The sequence below is a fragment of the Lactuca sativa genome, chromosome 7 (genome assembly GCF_002870075.4).
Source record: "Lactuca sativa cultivar Salinas chromosome 7, Lsat_Salinas_v11, whole genome shotgun sequence".
NCBI lineage: Eukaryota > Viridiplantae > Streptophyta > Magnoliopsida > Asterales > Asteraceae > Lactuca > Lactuca sativa.
In genome coordinates, this window is record NC_056629.2 from 81,411,369 (window position 1) to 81,421,160 (window position 9,792).

Consider the following 9,792-nt stretch of genomic DNA (forward strand, 5'->3'; position numbering starts at 1 on the left):
GTATAAGTCACTATGTTTGTCCCTTTCATCTTGAGGTTCCAGAGTTCCTCCTTGGGTTTCTGAACCTCACCTCTAGGGCAGTACTCCATGGAGTTGGTTGTTACTAAAGAGAGTGAATTGACATGGCCATTCCACCATGTCAGGGCACTTTCAGTAAAGGTAGCAGCAGTGCACTTTATCTTGCTCTCCTCGGGGCACGAGCATATTTCAAAGACGACTTCAGTTCTTTCGATCCATTGGGAAAGTGCAATGATCCCTCCGGTTCCATTGAAGAATGTTGGTTTGCAGCTCATGAAATCCTTATAGGTACACCCATTCGTATGTGCATGGATTTCACCATGTCTAGAGTTGGTTCCTATTCCGGCTCCACTTGCATCGCCATAATTTATTTGGGCCATAGCTACAGTCACAACTACGGTTATAGCGGTCTGAAACATCACTGGATCAAACTGAGGAGGAGGAGGTGGAGTTTGTGACGCAGGTCTGCCTTTGCTCGGGCGCTTGCGAGGAGGCATCTTTCACTGAAAGTTTACAGAGATGACGTCAATAGTAAGAATCAACTGCAAACAGGATGAGAGCGTTTCATGGACTATATCGATGTAGTCCAAATATCAGAGAGAGTCATTGCAACGGAGTAGGGGAAACACGAAAACATAAACTTTCCCATGAAGTAGGTAACTGCCAATATTATTGGAATTACTGATGTGAATAAGTTCGGGAAAATTAGCCTAACAATAGGCCTTACATCAAACCATATGAGGGGAAAATGATTGACAGTTTAGAAGTCTACATAGCATACTGAAAGATAGGAATATTATACAGACAAGTGTCTCATTCAAGTGTAGATGTTAAAGGCTATTCCTAATTCAAAAGAAAAGATGTGCCATTCATCTTTTAACGGCGGCAACGAATGTTCCTCGGGCGAACTCTAAGGTCTGCCAGTTGACGTTCCATGTCGAGGAGGTGTCACTCGTAGACCCTCTGGCGAACTTGGAGCTCTATGATTTTAGCCCGAGTCTCAGCTAATGCCTGACGTAAGGCCTCATGGTCCACTGCAGACATCTGTCTAGCATGCTCCAAATGACTGGTGCGAATGGAGTGCAGTCCTCCGTTTGTATCAACCTCTGCGATATGCTGGAGGGTTGTGCTGCCTTGGATTTCATTGCAGGCAATTCTTTGGACCAGGATGGGCAAGACTCTGTTCGCTGATCCTCCTTCTCTTGTGTCATAAAAGCTTCGGTCACGATTGAATGTCATGGGTTGATTTTGCTCTTCACTCCATGTCTCTATGCATTCCACCCATGCAGGCATCGGGCCTTGGAAGGCTTGGCGGGGGTTAGGGTTTGGGACCGGAGCCACAGGAGGTAGGTTGTTGACTTCGGGTTTGGAGTACGACCCATCCGAGAAGCCTTCTGCACGGTGATCATCCAAAGGGATCGGGTGCTCATCTTCTGATATCTCATCGAGCCATCCTCCTTTGCCTTGGTTCGAGTAATACAGATCGACGGGAAGGTGGAAGCCAGCCATGCTATCTACGCGAGAATGGGGAAAGAAAGTTTAATAGACATGTGAATCTAAGATACATACAAGATGATCGTTATTAGTTGACCCAATACTTGCATGGTGCATACCAATTACATGTAACCGAAGCAAGATAGACCTTCGAATAAGTGGCCCTAACTCTAAGCCCACAATCAAACAAGAACAGGAAATGAAGCAAAGGTCACAGATTCTAAGTCTATAGCGCCTTAGTCACATGTAACCGCGGTATATCCACTTAGCAACTATTGCTCTACTAGTAACGACCCTTTTTAGTTCTCACATATGTAGTTAATAGAAAGCATAATACTCCTATAATATTCTTGTTCTAACGTTCTTGTGGTAGTGTTGGTAAGTTTTTAGACTTGTTGCACACCACAATCACTCTTCGGCACATGCTAGTCACTCCTAGAAAAAATGTAGTTGATCAGGCTACATCCACCCAGATGTGACTATATGTCTCTAAGCCTAATTGTGCCGACGAACAATCTTAATACTTTTGTTCTGTTCTAGTATGATACTGATCCTTTGTATTAATGGATGTGTATATATATACTTAGTTAAATATTTTGGTATTTAAAAGTATATATTTTGGTCAGAGTGTTTTAGTCCCGAAGTGTTTATAGTTTGTATATCTTTTATGGGTTGATATACTTGATTCACTATAAACAATGCTCTGATACCAATCTGTCACACCCCAAAACCGAGAACGGCGGAAAACGTTCTGGGGTGGAGGACGTCATGTACAGTATCATAACAATGCATAATAGTAAAAACAAGCAACAACATCCACTTCATTATTATAGTAATTGTAATACAAGCGTGTTCTTTATAGTTTGTAGGCACCGAAAAGTATAATAAAAAATTAAAGAGGAGTCTTGTATGTGCTCCATCTTCTCAAAAGTTGTATCAGTACCTATCTATTTTTGACCTGAGAATACAAATTATTCTGAAAACGAGTATTAGCATAAAGCTGGTGAGTTCATAAGAATTTAGTGTCATTGCTTGTATAAAAGTGTTTATAATTGTATAACATGAAAGTTGTTATCAAGTTTGAAAATAGTGTGAATCTCCAGAAAATCCTATATTTTCTAATAAAAGTAGTCTTCTGCCAAGACTTGGTTACTTGTAGGTTTGATCCTTTGAGTGTGTAAAAGTTTTCCCAATTAGACTCTTAATTATAAAAATATAGTTTGGGCTTCATTTGAACAAAGTGAATGGGAAAATAATGTATTGTTCCAGCAATGTTACTGCCGACTGAATGGTAAATAACCGCAGACTCTAGGTATTGATATGTATTTAATACACTTCGAGGAGTCTACTTTAACTTTAATTCGTAATTTGTTATGCTAGGGTTCCAAATGTGAATATGTCTGTAACCATGCGGATAGGCAATTGAATGTATCATGACCCTCCAGGTCATATGTAGTGTAGTAGCATGTTGTCATCCCTAGGCCTAGTCGGCTCGGACTGTAGCTAGCAGTCATGATGTGAGAGTGTCCGCCTGATATATATCTATACACGTAGAGCCTGCTCTCCCTCTAGGAGACTAAGGTTACATGGTGAAGGCGCAGTAAAGTTCCATATAGAGAGATAGTGTCTCACATTCTATTTTAGTATGTTCTCTTGTATTAGTGTATAGTGTGCTTCTCGGTATAATGTATCTAGTGTTTCTTTGTATAGCATATTGTATTCTTCCTGTATAGTACTTAACATGTAGTGACTCATAATAGTACTAACCGTGGTAAGTATCATAGTAATGGTAATGAGGAGTGGTAAATCTTAACTATACCTATTATAGTTAACTGGCATGTTGCAGTCATTCTTGGATACTCAGAAGTGTTGAACTGAGTGAAGGTATTCATATCCAACACAAATACATAAAATATATAACTAAGAATTCAACGACAGTCAGACGGATAACAATTTACCCTAAGACCCCAATCAAACAAGAACAGGAAATAAGGCGAGCTATCGGTCCTAAGCCCTTCAAGTCTTACTTATATAAATATATTGGTGTGGATATATTTTAGAAACATACGAAGTTTTTTAAAAAAATTTGGAAATAGTTTTTATAACAAATTGTCATGAAAATAAATTTGAAAACATTGAAAACAGTTTTGATGGCAAAATGGTTAAAAGTGTACATATCCTTTATGATTGTAAGTTACAAATCACATGTGATTGACACTATAAATTGTTGGATTCAACTTGTATTCCCCCCCCCCACATAAAAGCATTTAATTTTTTTTTGAAAGGTTAATTAAGGGGTATGAACTCACCTATAGCGACTGATTTGATGGTAGGATCAGTTTAGGAGGTTGGGTGTTAATTGCGGACTTGAGCACCAACGGATCCTATTGACGATATAACGATATATATATATATATATATATATATATATTTGTATGTGTAATTAGTATTTGAAATAACTATTCATTGTATTGGGACCTCTTTAGGGACTAGAAAAACACTTATTATGAAGTGTTACTATCATATAAGGTTGTATATGAGTGGTATATGACCACACAAGGGAGTGTATGGTCAATGCGCTCAAAAAATGTGTTTGTGCGGCCGTACAGTGGGGGTGTGCGACCGTACACTCCTAATTTGTGTCCAAAATGATGATTTTTGAGGTGTTCTTTGATCTTATGGAGGTGTGTGGTCACCACATAAAGCTGTGCGGTCACCACATGAAGGTGTGCGGCCGCACTCCTTCATTGGATGAAGAACACTATGAGTTTTGAGCATAGATTTAGATGTTTTACCAGTAACAAGTTGATTGATATGGTGATTCACACTCTTGAGGCCCTTGGATTGTGGCTGGAAACGGGTGGGCAGTCGCACACACCTGTGTTTGGCCGTACACTCAAGTGTGTGGCCGCACACTCCTTGTTTTGGAGTGCTTGGCCCGATTTACGTTATCCTATTTCTAGGTTCCCACCTCATTTGTATTACGTTTAGAACGCTCCAATAGACCCCAAACAGTGTTGAAAGCTAACAAAATGAGTCTAACTTCGATTCAATTGGTCTATTGTACAAGAAGGAAATTTCGAGTTGTCACAATAGAAGCAAGTGAAGCGTTGAAGGAGGCAATATGGCTATAGAACATCATCAGAGGCCTTGGAGTTGTTCCGGCTGTAAAGGAGCCTATGAAGATTTTGTATGAAAACGAGGGTGTAGTTGCCTTAACCCTAGAACCAAGGGATCATGGCAGATCCAGACACATAGACATAAAATATCACTTCGTAAGACATCAAGTAGAATATGGACTCCTCGTAGTAAGGAGGCTATCGTTACAGGATAACCCAGCAAATCCCCTTACGAAGGGACTGAGTAGGGTTAAGCATTTGCAGCTTGCTAAGAGCATTTGCCTAAGGGACGATATTAGTCTTAGTGATTAGATAGGTTGTTTAGAAACTTGTAATAGATAAAATGTAATTGACATTTGATGATTGAATAAAGGAGTTTTATTTATGAGTAAAGTTACTATCTTGTGTCTATTGTTTACTATTGTTTCACTTTTGCATGTTTTGACTTCCAGAATATTATGATTTTTCGAAATATCCACAGTCAATCATCCTTTGGAAGTACGTTATGAGGTTAGACTGTCATGAATTGGCTTGTAGATTGTCTAAGGTGTTTAGACATAGCAAAAGTTTGCTACAATGTTCACGAGTGCTGCTGAAACAAGGTTTGAGTATTGAATTAAACCCACGATCACATGAATCAATTCATGAAATTTATCACGAGTGATTGTGAGATGATGATATCGTATAGTCTTCAAACCAAGATATATCAGTTGTTGATTACAAGTTGGTTGTGCATTGATAGTACGAAAACACATCAGTAACTTGATGTTATAAAACGTGTTGTTGTGTATAATTTAACAAGTAATTAGTACAAGAATATAAGTCGAAGTTTATCTGTTCCTTTTGTCCTAAGAGGATTAAGAGCGATATCATGGGCCCCATGATGATTTTGTTTTGACATATGTGTTGGGCCCGATCAAGAGTCAATTGATGTGTTCAATTAAGTTCTGTGTCGGACAATTCAGAAATCGGGAAACAAATTGATGGACAATGAGTATGACTTTATTCCATGTCTTTGTACACATGATATCTTGAAGAAAAGAGGATTATATGATCCTTATCTAAAGGACGCCTTATTGACTAGGTCAGAGTTCGACAACGGCTTTTGAGAGCTACGATTGCTAATCGGATTTTGAAGTTACATTGGCAGTTATAGTTATTAGACTTATCCAAGTAGGAGTCTGTTGGATTAGGTGTGTAAGCCCGTAACTATAATTGATATGTACTTGACCGGACAGTAGCATGGTCCTTTTAGGTTGCCTTCACCAGAGCAATTTGATAGGATGGATTTTTGAGAAAGAAGTTATTTGTGATTTATTAATATATTATATGAATAATATATTAATTGAGAAATTATATTATTTAATTGGTATTGATCAAAAATTAATTTGGAATTAATTCATTGATCAAAAGAGACTGATTAAATTTACAGGGACTGATTAGGTAAATCATTAATACTTACAGTTTGGGCTAATGATCCATGTTGATTAGGGATGGAGTAAATCTATGTGAGAGTCCATAAAGAGTTGGTCCAAATGGCCTATCATATGGATTATTGGAATACTTAAAGGCTTAAGTAAATTTGGGTTTTATGTATGAAACCCTAAGGATTCCACACTATAAATTGAACCCCTAGCCTTCCAAAATTGGCCAACCATTTCTAAGGTGAAACCCTAACCAATTTTGGTGCTTTCTAACCTCTCTCTCATAAGTCTCCGCTTGCTTTTGGTGTTTGTGACTTTTTTGAGGTATCATATTTAGGTACTAAGCTTTTAAAAGGCCAAGTTCTACAAGCTACAACGAAGAGGTATTCATCTAACTTGGATTATGTTGTAAATCTCTGAATTGTATGCTAGTTAGGATTCATGCTTTGGATAAATTGAAAATTGCAAGTATAAGTTGAGAAAACTTAGATCCAAAGCATTAGGGTTGTATGTGCACCACAGTATTGTTATAGTGCTCAAAACCCATCACATAAAGCATAACAGATAGTGACATACCAGATAATTATCAAAAAGACAATCATCTCTACTATGGATTTTACTAGTGGGCCGGCATTGGTGCCTTCGACCCACTTTTACTGGAAGGTAAATTACCTCAATGTCGTGAAGTAGCTGAACTGTCCTTGGCTCTGGGATCAGCTCTCCTTAAACACCTACACATAAAATCTCTTTTGATTACTCTTTCATACTCATAACCCATTTAAGGGTCAACTCATGTCAATGGTCAAGTCAAAGGTGAATACTTTGGTCAAAGTCAACCTTCGGGTCCAAGTCAACATTCTGGTTAACTCAACTTGCCGAGTTGGCCCATCAACTCGTCGAGTTCCTGGGTCCATAAAACACCGGAGTCTCGATCCTACTCGTCGAGTTCTTCCATGAACCCGTCGAGTTCCACTTCATACAAGTCGAGGCATTTCATTCATAACTCGCCGAGTTCATCACTGAACTCATCTCTTCATATTAATTGGGACATTATGCTCTCAACTCGCCGAGTTCATCCTTGAACTCATTGAGTTCTTCCACATATCAGTTGGGACATTTTACTCTCAACTCACCGAGTTCATCCATGGACTCGTCGAGTTCATTGATCTTCAAATCCATAAACACATCCAACTTGCTGAGTCATTTTCTAGACTCAGCGAGTTTGCTCAGTATCAGAAAAGGTTGGGGGACTATGACCCAACTTGTCAAGTCATATGAATGACTCATCGAGTCCCCCTAAGTCCAAATCCAAACAATCATTCTTAGTCGGGCTTAATGCATCCAAAACATAGATCTGGTCTCCTAGGGTCGATATAACACGTAAAGTTACAAACGTTACATTCATGCATGGGCTATTTAGCTCAAAAAGCCCAAATAAGTGGTTCATATGATGCATGGGACTCCCATGGCCAATAAGTTGGCACCTTTATGCCATGGAGTCCCTTAAAGACTCTAGATATGAAGTTATTACTCCAAAACCTGCTTGCATCCATGAATGGGTCCATAATATGGTCCAAATGGTCCTAAACTACCCCATGAAGAGATCTAGTAAAAAAATAGACAAGGTATAGACTTTATAACTCAAATGAACTGGAAATAAAGTTCTTCCTCTGGATCCAAAGCTCATTCCTTCAACCAAGCACTTCTAGCTTTCTCTCCTGTAAGAAAACATCAAGGAATCACTCCTTTTTCACTCATATATACTCACAAAGCTCAAGATCACGAATTAGGGTTTGCTGGAATACGGGAGCCGATGAGGGAGGTCTTTAAATAAGGTGAAAACCCTAAAAATTAGGATTTCACTCTGATAGTCGTACTCGTCGAGTCGAGGCTTCTCGACTCGTCGAGTAGACTTCAAGTCTCGCATCGACAATCCCATTCCTACTCGACGAGTTTGGGGCCTTAAACTCGTCGAGTCCCTTAGGAAAAATCAATAATTCTTTATTAAAATACATAACAGGAATCGAGCGTTACAACTCAAGAACTTAATAACTGTCCCAAAGGCATGAACCAAGTTGGTTCCTCTTCTGTGAACATGGTGGATGGAGAAGGATCAAAGAATCAAAAGAAGTATAATGGAAAAACAAGTTTAAAGGAAAGGATGACAAGTCTTCCAACAAGAAGGCTAAAGTGGTTTGTTGGAATTGTAACAAACCGGGTCACTTCAAGAAAGATTTTTGTGTTCGTAAAGTGAACAAGGATGGTGCTGGACCAAGTGGATCTAGGGATCTAGAAAAGGAACAAGGTCAAATTTCTGTCTTCATGCAGAATTCTAAATATATTTAGAATTATATTTCTATGATTTCTAAAGCATTTTATGTGTAGGATGATAATGTTGCATGGCGGGTTGATATGGGAGCAACAAGTCATGTTTGAAAAGATCTACATTTGTTCAAGGAATTTCATCCAATTGAAGATGGATCTGTTGTGAAGATGGGAAATGTTGCAACTGAACCAATCAAGGGCATAGGATCTGTTTTACTTATTTTACTTCTGGTAAATATGTGTGTTTGAACAATGTTTTATATGTTCCAGGGATTCGTAAGAATCTCGTGTTTGAAATTGTATTAAATAATTGTGATTAAAAATAAGTGTTAGAAAGTGACAAGTATATCTTGTCAAGATATGTATGAAATGGAATGATTAGGCTTAACATTAATTATCCTTCTATTGATAATTCTGTTTGAATGGATTCTACTAGTACTAGCAATAATTTTAATAAATCTGAATTATAGCATGTTAGACTAGGACATATTCATTACAAGAGACTAAGACATGTCTAAAATGAGTTTAATTCCTAGTTTTGATATGCAAAATAATGAAAAAACTAAAACATGCATGCTAACTAAAATCACTAGAAAACCTTTCAAAGATGTTGTTAGGAAAAGCAAGGTGCTGGATCTTATACATAGTGATTTATGTGATTTCCATGCAACACCTTCCCTTGGAAACAAAAAGTATATTGTTACTTTTATTGATAATGCTTCTAGATATTTTTGTCTATTCTCTACATTCAAAAGATGAAGCTCTTGATAAATTTAAAATCCATAAGCAACAAGTAGAACTACATAATAATGAATTAATAAAAATCTTGCGTACTAATAGAGGTGGTGAGTATTATGATCCAGTTTATTTTGAATCAACTTGAATAGTACATCAAACCACAGCTCCTTATACATCACAACAAAATGGTGTAGCTGAAAGGAAGAATAGGACTTTGAAAGAAATGGTTAATTCTATGTTGTCCTATTCTGGATTAAGTGAAGGGTTTGGGGGATGTGGCAATGTAACGCCCCGATTCTCATTTATTGTTTAAATAAGATTTATTGGGTTAAGCTCTTCTCGACGAGTTGGTTGACCTACTCGTCCAGTAGTAGCGAGGTGGGATCGCATGTTAAGTGACCTACTCGATGAGTCCATATTGGGACTCAACAAGTAGGAGCTGGCAGATGAAACGCTAAATCTTGGGATTTGCACCTCTATTTAAAGGAGCCTCAGCCTCCTTTGGCCTCTTTGCAGTCTTTGAGAGCTCCTAAAAAACCCTAATTCATGTGGTATTCCATTTTGGTGTGTCTTAAGCTTGGAAAGAAGGTTGGCTAGAAGAGAAAAGCAAGAAGTGCAAAGGAATTGAAGCAAGGAAGGTGTGGGAAGCAAAAATTACCTCAGCTAACATCCCT